The sequence below is a fragment of the Rhinoderma darwinii genome, chromosome 1 (genome assembly GCF_050947455.1).
Source record: "Rhinoderma darwinii isolate aRhiDar2 chromosome 1, aRhiDar2.hap1, whole genome shotgun sequence".
Lineage (NCBI taxonomy): Eukaryota > Metazoa > Chordata > Amphibia > Anura > Rhinodermatidae > Rhinoderma > Rhinoderma darwinii.
This window is the reverse complement of record NC_134687.1, coordinates 658123211-658139364: the sequence shown is the minus strand read 5'-3', so window position 1 is coordinate 658139364 and position 16154 is coordinate 658123211. Positions and strand designations below refer to the sequence as shown.

General features: G+C 39.4%; 1 protein-coding gene across 1 annotated transcript in view; it reads left to right on the top strand.

The window, feature by feature from the left end:
• The first annotated feature begins 12645 nt into the window (after nucleotides 1-12645).
• Nucleotides 12646-16154, top strand: part of LOC142663926 (uncharacterized) — a 61672-nt gene continuing 58163 nt past the window's right edge. Inside the window, exon 1 of the mRNA XM_075842770.1 lies at nucleotides 12646-12816. The gene's annotated coding sequence lies outside the window, so the exon portion shown is untranslated. The remainder of the gene's footprint in view (nucleotides 12817-16154) is intronic.

Below are 16154 nucleotides of genomic sequence, written 5' to 3'. Positions count from 1 at the left end.
ATTCCAGTGAGTTGGATAGAAATGTCGCTGTTGGGGTGAATAAATGCACCTCTTTTTAATTCACTAACTGGAGTGCTGCCCTAATTATTTTGGTTATATGTGTGTGTGTGTGTGTGTGTGTGTGTGTATCTATATATATATATATATATATATATATATGTATATATATATATATATATATATATATATATATATATATATATATATATATATATAATAGCATTTGGACAAAAGTATTGGGACACACCTCTTAAACCCTTAATTAAGGATTAAGCAATCGCTTTTCATCTTCACATTCCAAGAGTCATAACATTTTTATTTGTGGGCTTGTTTTTTGCAGGATGAGGTGGAGTTTTCATTGGTACTATTTGAGATACAGGGAAATTATCGATTAAATAATTTTTCGGGTTGTAATGATCGCGACGATGCCTTATATTTGTATTTTTATTTTATTTTTCTTAAAGTTTTATTAAATAAAATCACTTTTTAAGTGAAAATACTGGTTTTATTTTATTTTTACTGTGCACATTTTTATTTTTAAGACTGCAAAAACCTTAAGCCCAAGCTATATTTGGGCTCAGTCTCCCACCAAATAAAAACGCATACAAGTTTGAAATTTTAGTAGACGAGGGTCGGTCACAGCTTTAATTTACACCAAAAGTTTTGAGAAAGTCTCACCGAATTTTATTTATGTAAAGTCCAGTCCCTCATTTCTAATAGTGAATATAGCAGTAATACAAATGAAATATAAAACATATAATGATATGTATTCTGTACATTTGAAATCACCACATCCATAATAACCTGCTCAATAAGAAAACGCATGCATGACGAAAAAATAAATTGAATGCTATAAACATTTTCCGTAAAAATAGTTCCTAAAAAATCTGCAGCTGGTCCTGCAAAAAACAAGACCTCAACCGGGAACATTGATGGAAAATGTAATCAAAGTTATGTCCAACCGAATGCTGGGTGGGGGGTGGGGAATAAACCTACTGGTCTTAAAGGCCAAAATAAGTGACCTCATTAAGGGGTTAATAATCACTACAGCAACCAGAATTATATGACAACTATATTTATATAAGACATAAACTAAATATCTACAAGAAAAAAGCGTCAGTTTCAGGATGGTTTTTCCCATTTTAATGTGACTGTTAGGGGGTTATATAGAAATATATACATGCTTGTAAATATGTTTTTTTTGTCTGTCAGAGAGTTCAAAATGCGACAAAGTTTTTAAGTGCCATGTTCCTGTGGCCCTTGGCTTCAATATTCTATATTACAGGTGACCTGGTTATTGTTGGGACATACCAATAAGATGGTGACCTGTAGCTCAGTACAAATTGTGACATCATAAGATGACATCAGTATAATTCCACCATGTCATTCTGTGATGTTATGTGATGCCCTGTATGTGAATAAACATTATGATATCACAAGATTCCATTATAATAATAATACTATCATGTATAAGCCAGAGCTCACTGCTCAGATCAGAAGATGAAGACCAAGGGCACAATACAGGTAACTCTATCACCACCTTCTGAATTCATAGGGGGATTTATTAGGACTGGCGTTTCATACACCAGGTGTAAAACTGAACTAGGTCAGCATAAAATGCCCCAAATTTATTAAGAGGAAAATGATGGACACCACAATGGAACCCAATGGACCCCATTACAAGTCATTACCGGTGCCATCACAGGTGTGAACAGAGCCTTATTTATCACTTGTCCCATGTCATCACTTGTAGCATGGCACAGTAGTATAGAAGATATATGTATAATATAGTCAGGGGCACCAAGGACTTTACAGGGGTTTATTACATATAACAACATACAGCCCTTTATACAATTACTGAATTATTTCCCGCGTAGAATAACGGGCTGTATGTTATTAATATGCAATAATGCCGCAATCATATATTATAGAATCTGTATGATCAGCACATAGAAACATTATATCATATATTATACAGTGTGTATGACACATAGTGCAGACAAACAGCGGTGTTACCATAGCAACCAATCACAATCATATATTATAGAATCTGTATGATCAGCACATAGATACATTATATCATATATTATACAGTGTGTGTGACACATAGTGCAGACAAGCAGCGGTGTTACCATAGCAACCAATCACAATCATATATTATAGAATCTGTATGATCAGCACATAGATACATTATATCATATATTATACAGTGTGTGACACATAGTGCAGACAAACAGCGGTGTTACCATAGCAACCAATCACAGTCATATATTATAGAATCTGTATGATCAGCACATAGATACATTATATCATATATTATACAGTGTGTATGACAAATAGTGCAGACAAGCAGCGGTGTTACCATAGCAACCAATCACAATCATATATTATAGAATCTGTATGATCAGCACATAGATACATTATATCATATATTATACAGTGTATGACACATAGTGCAGACAAGCTGCGGTGTTACCATAGCAACCAATCACAGTCATATATTATAGAATCTGTATGATCAGCACATAGATACATTATATCATATATTATACAGTGTATGACACATAGTGCAGACAAGCAGCTGTGTTACCATAGCAACCAATCACAATCATATATTATAGAATCTGTATGATCAGCACATAGATACATTATATCATATATTATACAGTGTATGACACATAGTGCAGACAAACAGCGGTGTTACCATAGCAACCAATCACAGTCATATATTATAGAATCTGTATGATCGGCACATAGATACATTATATCATATATTATACAGTGTATGACACATAGTGCAGACAAGCAGCGGTGTTACCATAGCAACCAATCACAATCATATATTATAGAATCTGTATGATCAGCACATAGATACATTATATCATATATTATACAGTGTATGACACATAGTGCAGACAAGCTGCGGTGTTACCATAGCAACCAATCACAATCATATATTATAGAATCTGTATGATCAGCACATAGATACATTATATCATATATTATACAGTGTGTGACACATAGTGCAGACAAGCAGCAGTGTTACCATAGCAACCAATCACAGTCATATATTATAGAATCTGTATGATCAGCACATAGATACATTATATCATATATTATACAGTGTGTGACACATAGTGCAGACAAGCAGCGGTGTTACCATAGCAACCAATCACAATCATATATTATAGAATCTGTATGATCAGCACATAGATACATTATATCATATATTATACAGTGTATGACACATAGTGCAGACAAGCAGCGGTGTTACCATAGCAACCAATCACAATCATATATTATAGAATCTGTATGATCAGCACATAGATACATTATATCATATATTATACAGTGTATGACACATAGTGCAGACAAGCAGCGGTGTTACCATAGCAACCAATCACAATAATATATTATAGAATCTGTATGATCAGCACATAGATACATTATATCATATATTATACAGTGTGTGTGACACATAGTGCAGACAAGCAGCCGTGTTACCATAGCAACCAATCACAGTCATATATTATAGAATCTGTATGATCAGCACATAGATACATTATATCATATATTATACAGTGTGTGACACATAGTGCAGACAAACAGCGGTGTTACCATAGCAACCAATCACAGTCATATATTATAGAATCTGTATGATCAGCACATAGATACATTATATCATATATTATACAGTGTGTGACACATAGTGCAGACAAGCAGCGGTGTTACCATAGCAACCAATCACAGTCATATATTATAGAATCTGTATGATCAGCACATAGATACATTATATCATATATTATACAGTGTATGACACATAGTGCAGACAAGCAGCGGTGTTACCATAGCAACCAATCACAGTCATATATTATAGAATCTGTATGATCAGCACATAGATACATTATATCATATATTATACAGTGTATGACACATAGTGCAGACAAGCAGCGGTGTTACCATAGCAACCAATCACAGTCATATATTATAGAATCTGTATGATGAGCACATAGATACATTATATCATATATTATACAGTGTGTATGACACATAGTGCAGACAAGCAGCCGTGTTACCATAGCAACCAATCACAATCATATATTATAGAATCTGTATGATCAGCACATAGATACATTATATCATATATTATACAGTGTGTGACACATAGTGCAGACAAACAGCGGTGTTACCATAGCAACCAATCACAATCATATATTATATAATCTGTATGATCAGCACATAGATACATTATATCATATATTATACAGTGTGTGACACATAGTGCAGACAAGCAGCCGTGTTACCATAGCAACCAATCACAATCATATATTATAGAATCTGTATGATCAGCACATAGATACATTATATCATATATTATACAGTGTGTATGACACATAGTGCAGACAAGCAGCGGTGTTACCATAGCAACCAATCACAATCATATATTATAGAATCTGTATGATCAGCACATAGATACATTATATCATATATTATACAGTGTATGACACATAGTGCAGACAAGCAGCGGTGTTACCATAGCAACCAATCACAATCATATATTATAGAATCTGTATGATCAGCACATAGATACATTATATCATATATTATACAGTGTATGACACATAGTGCAGACAAACAGTGGTGTTACCATAGCAACCAATCACAGTCATATATTATAGAATCTGTATGATCGGCACATAGATACATTATATCATATATTATACAGTGTATGACAAATAGTGCAGACAAGCAGCGGTGTTACCATAGCAACCAATCACAGCCATATATTATAGAATCTGTATGATCAGCGCATAGATACATTATATCATATATAGTGTGTGTGACTAATAGTGCAGACAAACAGTGGTGTTACCATAGCAACCAATCACAGTCATATATTATAGAATCTGTATGATCGGCACATAGATACATTATATCATATATTATACAGTGTATGACACATAGTGCAGACAAGCAGCGGTGTTACCATAGCAACCAATCACAGTCATATATTATAGAATCTGTATGATCAGCACATAGATACATTATATCATATATTATACAGTGTGTATGACACATAGTGCAGACAAGCAGCGGTGTTACCATAGCAACCAATCACAATCATATATTATAGAAACTGTATGATCAGCACATAGATACATTATATCATATATTATACAGTGTATGACAAATAGTGCAGACAAGCAGCGGTGTTACCATAGCAACCAATCACAGTCATATATTATAGAATCTGTATGATCAGCACATAGATACATTATATCATATATTATACAGTGTGTATGACACATAGTGCAGACAAGCAGCGGTGTTACCATAGCAACCAATCACAGTCATATATTATAGAAACTGTATGATCAGCACATAGATACATTATATCATATATTATACAGTGTATGACACATAGTGCAGACAAGCAGCAGTGTTACCATAGCAACCAATCACAATCATATATTATAGAATCTGTATGATCAGCACATAGATACATTATATCATATATTATACAGTGTATGACAAATAGTGCAGACAAGCAGCGGTGTTACCATAGCAACCAATCACAGTCATATATTATAGAAACTGTATGATCAGCACATAGATACATTATATCATATATTATACAGTGTATGACAAATAGTGCAGACAAAAATAACTAACTCTGAGCCATGGTGGAATCATCCGGTGAGCATTCAGACACACATATATAGTGTATATATAAATATGTATATAAATATGTATATATATATATATATATATATATATAGAGAGAGAGAAAAACAGAGAACACAGTAACGGCACCAGGACTTCAAGGTAGATGAAAAGCAGGGTGGATTTATTCACCTCAACACAGCAACGTTTCGGTTCAACAGGAACCTTTCTCAAGCCATAAAAAACTGAACAAAGTGTCAAGTATAAATAGGAGGAGCATAAATTAATCAGCAATAAAGTAATCATATGTACAGTTCCAATAAAACGTGTATACATATACATCCCAGTGTATCAAAAAGATCGATCGTGGAGTGCACATATTTTGTCAATACAGAACATACATAGACAATATAAAATGCATGTTTAGTGAATTATAATACTCAGAAACAGTGTAAAATAGGGCAATTAGGATAATTGGAAAGCATAGCGGAGGCCAATTCAATTTTTATGTAAATAAACTTACTATTTAGTAATCAGTCCATGCAGGGAGGGAGACATCCACATGTCAGGTTCGCGCGTGTCTACTGCGCATGCTCCAAAGATGGCGTCCACACCGGATGTTTAGTCCGGTGGAACGCATCGAGGAGCAAATCGCCACTGCGCATGTGCAAAAACGGAATATGCGTTCCATACCTACTGCGCATGCGTCAGCGGCGATATCAATATATAGAATTTAAACCGATTCAAAGGGAATCATAATCATAACTGGAGATAGTCCAGATGATTCAGAGGGCGCAACAATATATCACTCAAGAAATTTATTGGGTTTTTTGCACCATGGCGTTCATAAAGTAAGGCAAGTGCAATAAAAATATGACAGTACTGTCAGTAAAGCACTGACTCCTATCAGGAATGATTATCGCAGCCAAAATCGTCCAAGTTCAATATAGTGTGACTATAGTCACCATTAGAGTAGGTAGAGTTATAATGATATAAGGAAAAATTATCATCTCAAACAGGGATATCAAACAATTCCCTAAAAAAACGCATCACGGAAAAAACGCATAGTCTGAACATAACAGACCTGCATTAGTTATCAATATAAACTCACTTTTATTAGAACGAATATGGTATAAACATACAAAAAGGAGAAAGTTCCACTCTGAATCTCAACTAGATTATACACTCCATATACAGACACATATCCAAACTTCCTCACTGCATTATAAATTGAATCAATTAGTATGAAGAATCTGTTGACTTATACTTCCAATAAAGGGACGTTATAGTCCCAAAGACAAGGCCTCTGCTGCTTTCCAATATCTCTCATATTGCTTGACATACAGTTGTGTATCTGGAAAATATTGAAAAAAAGGGGAGAAAAAAATATTAATATATAATATCTGTGTAATATAAAAATGAACGACTTACCTGCAAACGCTGATGCTGCTGCAGAATCAACTGTAGCCTCTGGTGCCGATGTGTCCGACACGATGCAGGACCTGTGAGTGACGTCACAGATCTGCACTGTCACAAGCTGGGCGTTCTGAAGAGAAGAGGATGTTACTTCTCTTCACAGCGCCCAGCTAGTGAAAGTATTAAAAACGCCCCGATGTACGCACATAATACACGCCCACTTGGACTTTTACTTTTAAACACACCCACTTTGACTTTTGCAAGCCTCATTTGCATAATTACAAAAATGGTCATAACTTGGCCAAAAATGCTCGTTTTTTAAAAATAAAAACGTTACTGTAATCTACATTGCAGCGCCGATCTGCTGCAATAGCAGATAGGGGTTGCAAAATCTGGTGACAGAGCCTCTTTAAGTTAGAAGGAAAAACAACTTAGATACACGCCAGTCACTGCTAAAAGGTCCTCAATCACAATGCTGAACTATGGGTCTCGTCAAGCTCCGGCTGACCTTCATCTTTTCTGTCATCTCTACTTTACCTATTGTCTAAATGATGAGCTAGAAGAAGAGTTTAATGACACGTTTATCAAACATCAAGTGATATCCGTATTGACTAAATTGCTGGACTGTTGGATATGTATCCATTCAAAAATGATGCCAGATCTAGCAATACCCCTGAAGATAGAGGAGGTTATTGCCTTGGCCTTGCTGTCCCATCTCTTTTCCCTAGCGCATAACCCTAAGGCTGGGTTCACACGTGCACGTCCATTACGGCTGAAATTACAGAGCTGTTTTCAAGAGAAAACAGCTCCGGAATTTCAGCCGTAATGGCATGTGCAGGCGTTTTTCGCAGCGTCCATTACGGACGTAATTGGAGCTGTTTTTCCATGGAGTCAATGGAAAACGGCTCCAATTACGTCTCAAGAAGTGACATTCACTTCTTTGACGCGGGCGTCTTTTTACGCGCTGTCTTTTGACAGCGACGCGTAAAAAAAATGACTGTCGGCACAGAACATCGTAAAACCCATTCAAATGAATGGGCAGATGTTTGCCGACGCTTTGGAGCCGTATTTTCGGACGTAATTTGAGGCTAAAATGCCCGAATTACGTCCGTAAATAGGGTGTGTGAACCCAGCCTAACTCTCCTGAGTTGTTTCCCTTATAATAGCCAGGTTGCATTAGTTCCCTGGCTGTTTTACCGTGTATGACATTTAAAAAGTGAAGCGCTGTGGAAAAGAGATCTCAGGCCAGGAATAATGCAGTCCAGGATTAGATGTCACCCCAATGACACTGTGTGATGTGTGAACAGAGGTCAGGTTAATAAAAATTAATAAAGGGGTGGCATCGATAAATGCCACTGGACGGGACATGATCTTGTTCTACTGGATTGCAGGAATGTTTAATCACTCCAGCGGACGTGCTTAGGTACTTAGATAGAGCTATATTATGTTTAACCCCTTAACGACATTTGACGTATCCATACGCCAAAGTCAGGTAGGGGAAGTATGGAGCGGGCTCACACAGTGAGCTCGCTCCATACGATGCCGGTGTCGGCTGTATGTTGCTATGGCTGCCTGGTTGCGATGGTTGCTATGGCTGCCTGGGGGCTTAATGAACGCCCCCAGGTACGCCATCTTTGTACACCTATTAAGCCTTGCCTACGGCAGGGCTTAATTGGTGCCTGTCAGAATCACGATATACTGCAATACATTAGTATTGCAGTATATCGTGCAAGCGATCTAATGATCGCTGGTTGAAGTCCCCTAGTGAGTTAAAAATAGTTTTTTTTTGTGTAAGAAAAAATTTTTTTTATTAAAAGTTCAAATAACCCCCTTTTACCATTTTCCCCCTAGAGCATAGTAAAAAAATAAATAAATAAACATAATTGGTATCGCCGCGTCCGTAAAAGTCTGAACTATCACAATATATCATTATTTAACCCGCACGGTGAACGCCTAAAAAAAATAAATTGTAAACGCCAGAATGTCTACTTTTTGGTCACCTCATCTCCCACAAAAAATGAAATAAAAAGTGAGCAAACCGTCACATGTACACCAAAACGGTATCATTAAAAACTACAGCTTAAAGAGGTATAAGAGGAGAGAACTACAACTCCCAGCATGTCCAGACTGTTATTATGTAATATTAGAGGACATTACAGGGAGGAGTATAAGAGGAGAGGACTACAACTCCCAGCATATCCAGACTGTTATTATGGTATATCTGAGGACATTACAGGGAATAGATATAAGAGGAGAGAACTACAACTCCCAGCATGTCCAGACTATTATTATGTGATATCAGAGGACATAACAGGGAGGAGTTATAAGAGGAGAGGACTACAACTCCCAGCATTCCAGGCTGTTATTATGTGATATCAGAGGACATAACAGGGAGGAGGTATAAGAGAGAACTACGACTCCCAGCATGTCCAGACTGTTATTATGTGATATCAGAGGACAATACAGGGAGGAGATATAAGAGGAGAGAACTACAACTCCCAGCATGTTCAGACTGTTATTATGGGATATCAGAGGACAATACAGGGAGGGGTATAAGAGAGAACTACAACTCCCAGCATGTCCAGACTGTTATTATGGGATATCAGAGGACATTACAGGGAGGAGGTATAAGAGAGAACTACGACTCCCAGCATGTCCAGACTGTTATTATGTGATATCAGAGGACAATACAGGGAGGAGGTATAAGAGGAGAGAACTACAACTCCCAGCATGTCCAGACTGTTATTATGGGATATCAGAGGACATTACAGGGAGGAGGTATAAGAGGAGAGAACTACAACTCCCAGCATGTCCAGACTGTTATTATGTGATATCAGAGGACATTACAGAGAATAGATATGAGGAGAGAACTACAACTCCCAGCATGTCCAGACTGTTATTATGGGATATCAGAGGACATAACAGGGAATAGATATAAGAGGAGAGAACTACAACTCCCAGCATGTCCAGACTGTTATTATGGGATATCAGAGGACATAACAGGGAATAGATATAAGAGGAGAGAACTACAACTCCCAGCATGTCCAGACTATTATTATGTGATATCAGAGGACATTACAGAGAGGAGGTATAAGAGGAGAGAACTACAACTCCCAGCATGTCCAGACTGTTATTATGGGATATCAGAGGACATTACAGGGGGGAGTATAAGAGGAGAGAACTACAACTCCCAGCATGTCCAGACTGTTATTATGTGATATCAGAGGACACTACAGGGAGAAGGTATAAGAGGAGAGGACTACAACTCCCAGCATGTCCACACTATTATTATGTGATATCAGAGGACATTACAGGGAGGGGTATAAGAGGAGAGAACTACAACTCCCAGCATGTGGAGACTGTTATTATGGGATATCAGAGGACATTACAAGAGGAGATATAAGAGGAGAGAACTACAACTCCCAGCATGTCCAGACTATTATTATGTGATATCAGAGGACATTACAGGGAGGAGGTATAAGAGGAGAGAACTACAACTCCCAGCATGTGGAGACTGTTATTATGGGATATCAGAGGACATTACAGGGAAGAGTATAAGAGAGGACTACAACTCCCAGCATGTCCAGACTGTTATTATGGGATATCAGAGGACATTACAGGGATGGGTATAAGAGGAGAGAACTACAACTCCCAGCATGTCCCGACTGTTATTATGGGATATCACAGTATATTACAGGGAGGTGTATGAGAGGAGAGGACTACAACTCCCAGCATGTCCAGACTGTTATTATGTGATATCAGAGGACATTACAGGGAGGGGTATAAGAGGAGAGAACTACAACTCCCAGCATGTCCAGACTGTTATTATGTGATATCAGAGGACATTACAGGGAGGAGGTATAAGAGGAGAGAACTACAACTCCCAGCATGTCCAGCTGTTATTATGTGATATCAGAGGACATTACAGGGAGGAGTATAAGAGGAGAGGACTACAACTCCCAGCATGTCCAGACTGTTATTATGTGATATCAGAGGACATTACAGGGAGAAGGTATAAGAGGAGAGGACTACAACTCCCAACATGTCCAGACTGTTATTATGTGATATCAGAGGACATTACAGGGAGGAGTATAAGAGGAGAGAACTACAACTCCCAGCATGTCCAGACTGTTATTATGTGATATCAGAGGACATTACAGGAGGAGGTATAAGAAGAGAGGACTACAACTCCCAGCATGTCCCGACTGTTATTATGTGATATCAAAGGACATTACAGGGAGGAGGTATAAGAGGAGAGAACTACAACTCCCAGCATGTGGAGACTGTTATTATGTAATATCAGAGGACATTACAGGGAGGATATATAAGAGGATAGAACTACAACTCCCAGCACGTCCAGGCTGTTATTATGGGATATCAGAGGACATTATAGAGAGGAGTATAAGAAGAGAGAACTACAACTCCCAGCATGTCCAGACTGTTATTATGTAATATCAGAGGACATAACAGGGAATAGATATAAGAGGAGAGAACTACAACTCCCAGCATGTCCAGACTATTATTATGTGATATCAGAGGACATTACAGGAGTAGGTATAAGAGGAGAGAACTACAACTCCCAGCATGTCCAGACTGTTATGTGATATCAGAGGACATTACAGGGAGGAGGTATAAGAGGAGAGAACTACAACTCCCAGCATGTCCAGACTGTTATTATGGGATATCAGAGGACATTACAGGGAGGAGGTATAAGAGAGAACTACAACTCCCAGCATATCCAGACTGTTATTATGGGATATCAGAGGACATTACGGGGAAGGGTATAAGAGAGAACTACAACTCCCAGCATGTCCAGATTTCTATTATGTGATATCAGAGGACATTACAGGGAGGAGGTATAAATGAGAGAACTACAACTCCCAGCATGTCCAGACTGTTATTACGTGATATCAGAGGACATTACGGGGAGGAGTATAAGAGGAGAGAACTACAACTCCCAGCATGTCCAGACTGTTATTACGTGATATCAGAGGACATTACGGGGAGGAGTATAAGAGGAGAGGACTACAACTCCCAGCATGTCAGGCTGTAATTATGGGCTATAACATCACGTGATAATCACTTCTCCACACAGCACAGGAGCCCCGCCCCCTCACATAGACCTGCCCGTCATCTCACGTGATCAAACTCACAGGTCCGTCATCCCCACGTCTCCTCCCCACTGATCAGCTCCGCCTCTTCTGCATTGGTCACATGGTGGAGACGTCATCATAGGTCCGTCATCCCCAACGTCTCCTCCCCGCTCTTAAGCCCCGCCCTTTCAACAATGGTCACATGGTGGTGACGTCACCACAGGCCTTTTAGCCACAACCCATTATATTTCGCACTGCTTAGCTCCGATCACTGCTGCACTGGTCACATGATCCTCATTACCTTTCATGTCACGTGATCATCATCACAGGTCCTTCACCACTGCTCTCTACTTCTAAGCTCCGCCCCCTGATGCAGCGGTCAAGTGATTTTGATATCACAGGTCCTTCATCCACTTCTCCGCCACTGATAGGCTCCGCCCCTCCTGCCCCGGTCACGTGGTGATGACGTCATCACAGGTCCTTCAGCTATGTGTATGAGGTAGAGAGCAGCGCTGGTCGGGTGTTCTCTCTGTTATCAGTCCCCCTGTAGGAGTGTGTATACAGAGAGCTGTCAATCATTGCGTGACCCCGCCCACAGGACTCCTAGCAGGGATTTAACCCCTCCAGTGCCGGCCTTTTTGGGGTAAGTTATTATTTCTGGTCTTTGTAGTGGTCGAATATTTTGTGGGACGAGTCGTATTTTGTAATGACGTAATATTATGTACACGACCTCCCAACTTTCAAATAGCGTAAAGACGGACAACCGATGCGGCGCAGGTAAGCCACACCTCTATTACTGTCCATACATACCCGGTTCAACCCACAAAGTATTATGCCCCTATAACTGCCCCCATACAGTATAATGCCCCCATACAGTATAATGTCCCCATACAGTATAATGCCCCCATACAGTATAATGTCCCCCATACAGTATAATATCCCCATACAGTATAATGCCCCCATACAGTATAATGCCCCCATACAGTATAATGCCCCCATACAGTATAATGTCCCCATACAGTATAATGTCCCCATACAGTATAATGCCCCCATACAGTATAATGCCCCCATACAGTATAATGTCCCCATACAGTATAATGCCCCCATACAGTATAATGTCCCCATACAGTATAATGTCCCCATACAGTATAATGCCCCCATACAGTATAATGTCCCCATACAGTATAATGCCCCCATACAGTATAATGTCCCCCATACAGTATAATGCCCCCATAGCTGCCCCATACAGTATAATGCCCCATACAGTATAATGTCCCCATACAGTATAATATCCCCATACAGTATAATGTCCCCATACAGTATAATGTCCCCATACAGTATAATGTCCCCATACAGTATAGTGCCCCCATACAGTATAATGCCCCCATACAGCATAATGTCCCCATACAGTATAATATCCCCATACAGTATAATATCCCCATACAGTATAATATCCCCATACAGTATAATGTCCCCATACAGTATAATGTCCCCATACAGTATAATGCCCCCATACAGTATAATGCCCCCATACAGTATAATGCCCCCATACAGTATAATGTCCCCATACAGTATAATGCCCCCATACAGTATAATGTCCCCCATACAGTATAATGTCCCCATACAGTATAATGCCCCATACAGTATAATACCCCCATACAGTATAATGCCCCCATACAGTATAATACCCCCATACAGTATAATGTCCCCATACAGTATAATGCCCCCATACAGTATAATGCCCCATAGCTGCCCCCATACAGTATAATGTCCCATACAGTATAATGCCCCCATACAGTATAATGCCCCATACAGTATAATGTCCCCATACAGTATAATGCCCCCATACAGTATAATGCCTCCATACAGTATAATGCCCCCATACAGTATAATGCCCCCATACAGTATAATGCCCCCATACAGTATAATGTCCCCCATACAGTATAATGCCCCCATACAGTATAATGCCTCCATACAGTATAATGCCCCCATACAGTATAATGTCCCCATACAGTATAATGCCCCCATACAGTATAATGTCCCCATACAGTATAATGTCCCCATACAGTATAATGCCCCCATACAGTATAATGTCCCCCATACAGTATAATGTCCCCATACAGTATAATGCCCCCATACAGTATAATGCCCCATACAGTATAATACCCCCATACAGTATAATGCCCCCATACAGTATAATACCCCCATACAGTATAATGTCCCCATACAGTATAATGCCCCCATACAGTATAATGCCCCATAGCTGCCCCAATACAGTATAATGCCCCATACAGTATAATGTCCCCATACAGTATAATGCCCCCATACAGTATAATGCCCCCATACAGTATAATGCCCCCATACAGTATAATGTCCCCATACAGTATAATGTCCCCATACAGTATAATGTCCCCATACAGTATAATGCCCCCATACAGTATAATGTCCCCATACAGTATAATGTCCCCATACAGTATAATGCCCCCATACAGTATAATGCCCCCATACAGTATAATGCCCCCATACAGTATAATGCCCCATACAGTATAATGTCCCCATACAGTATAATGCCCCCATACAGTATAATGCCCCATAGCTGCCCCCATACAGTATAATGCCCCATACAGTATAATGCCCCCATACAGTATAATGCCCCATACAGTATAATGTCCCCATACAGTATAATGCCCCCATACAGTATAATGCCCCCATACAGTATAATGCCCCCATACAGTATAATGCCCCATACAGTATAATGTCCCCATACAGTATAATGCCCCCATACAGTATAATGCCCCCATACAGTATAATGTCCCCATACAGTATAATGCCCCATACAGTATAATGTCCCCATACAGTATAATGCCCCCATACAGTATAATGCCCCCATACAGTATAATGCCCCCATACAGTATAATGTCCCCATACAGTATAATGCCCCCATACAGTATAATGCCCCCATACAGTATAATGTCCCCATACAGTATAATGCCCCCATACAGTATAATGTCCCCATACAGTATAATGCCTCCATACAGTATAATGCCCCCATACAGTATAATGCCCCCATACAGTATAATGCCCCCATACAGTATAATGCCCCATACAGTATAATGTCCCCATACAGTATAATGCCCCCATACAGTATAATGCCCCCATACAGTATAATGTCCCCATACAGTATAATGCCCCCATACAGTATAATGTCCCCATACAGTATAATGCCCCCATACAGTATAATGTCCCCCATACAGTATAATATCCCCATACAGTATAATGTCCCCATACAGTATAATGTCCCCATACAGTCTAATGTCCCCATACAGTCTAATGTCCCCATACAGTATAATGCCCCCATACAGTATAATGCCCCCATACAGTATAATGCCCCCATACAGTATAATGCCCCCATACAGTCTAATGTCCCCATACAGTATAATGCCCCCATACAGTATAATGCCCCCATACAGTATAATGCCCCCATACAGTATAATGGCCCCCATACAGTATAATGCCCCCATACAGTATAATGCCCCCATACAGTATAATGTCCCCCATACAGTATAATGCCCCCATACAGTATAATGCCTCCATACAGTATAATGTCCCCCATACAGTATAATGTCCCCATACAGTATAACGCCCCCATACAGTATAACGTCCCCATACAGTATAATGTCCCCCATACAGTATAATGCCCCCATACAGTATAATGCCCCCATACAGTATAATGCCTCCATACGGTATAATGCCCCCATACGGTATAATGCCCCATACCGTATAATGCCCCCATAAAGTATAATGCCCCCATAAAGTATAATGTCCCCATACCGTATAATGCCTCCATACAGTATAATGCCCCCATACAGTATAATGCCCCCATGCAGTATAATGCCCCCATGCAGTATAATGCCCCCATACAGTATAATGTCCCCATGCAGTATAATGCCCCATACAGTATAATGCCCCATACAGTATAAT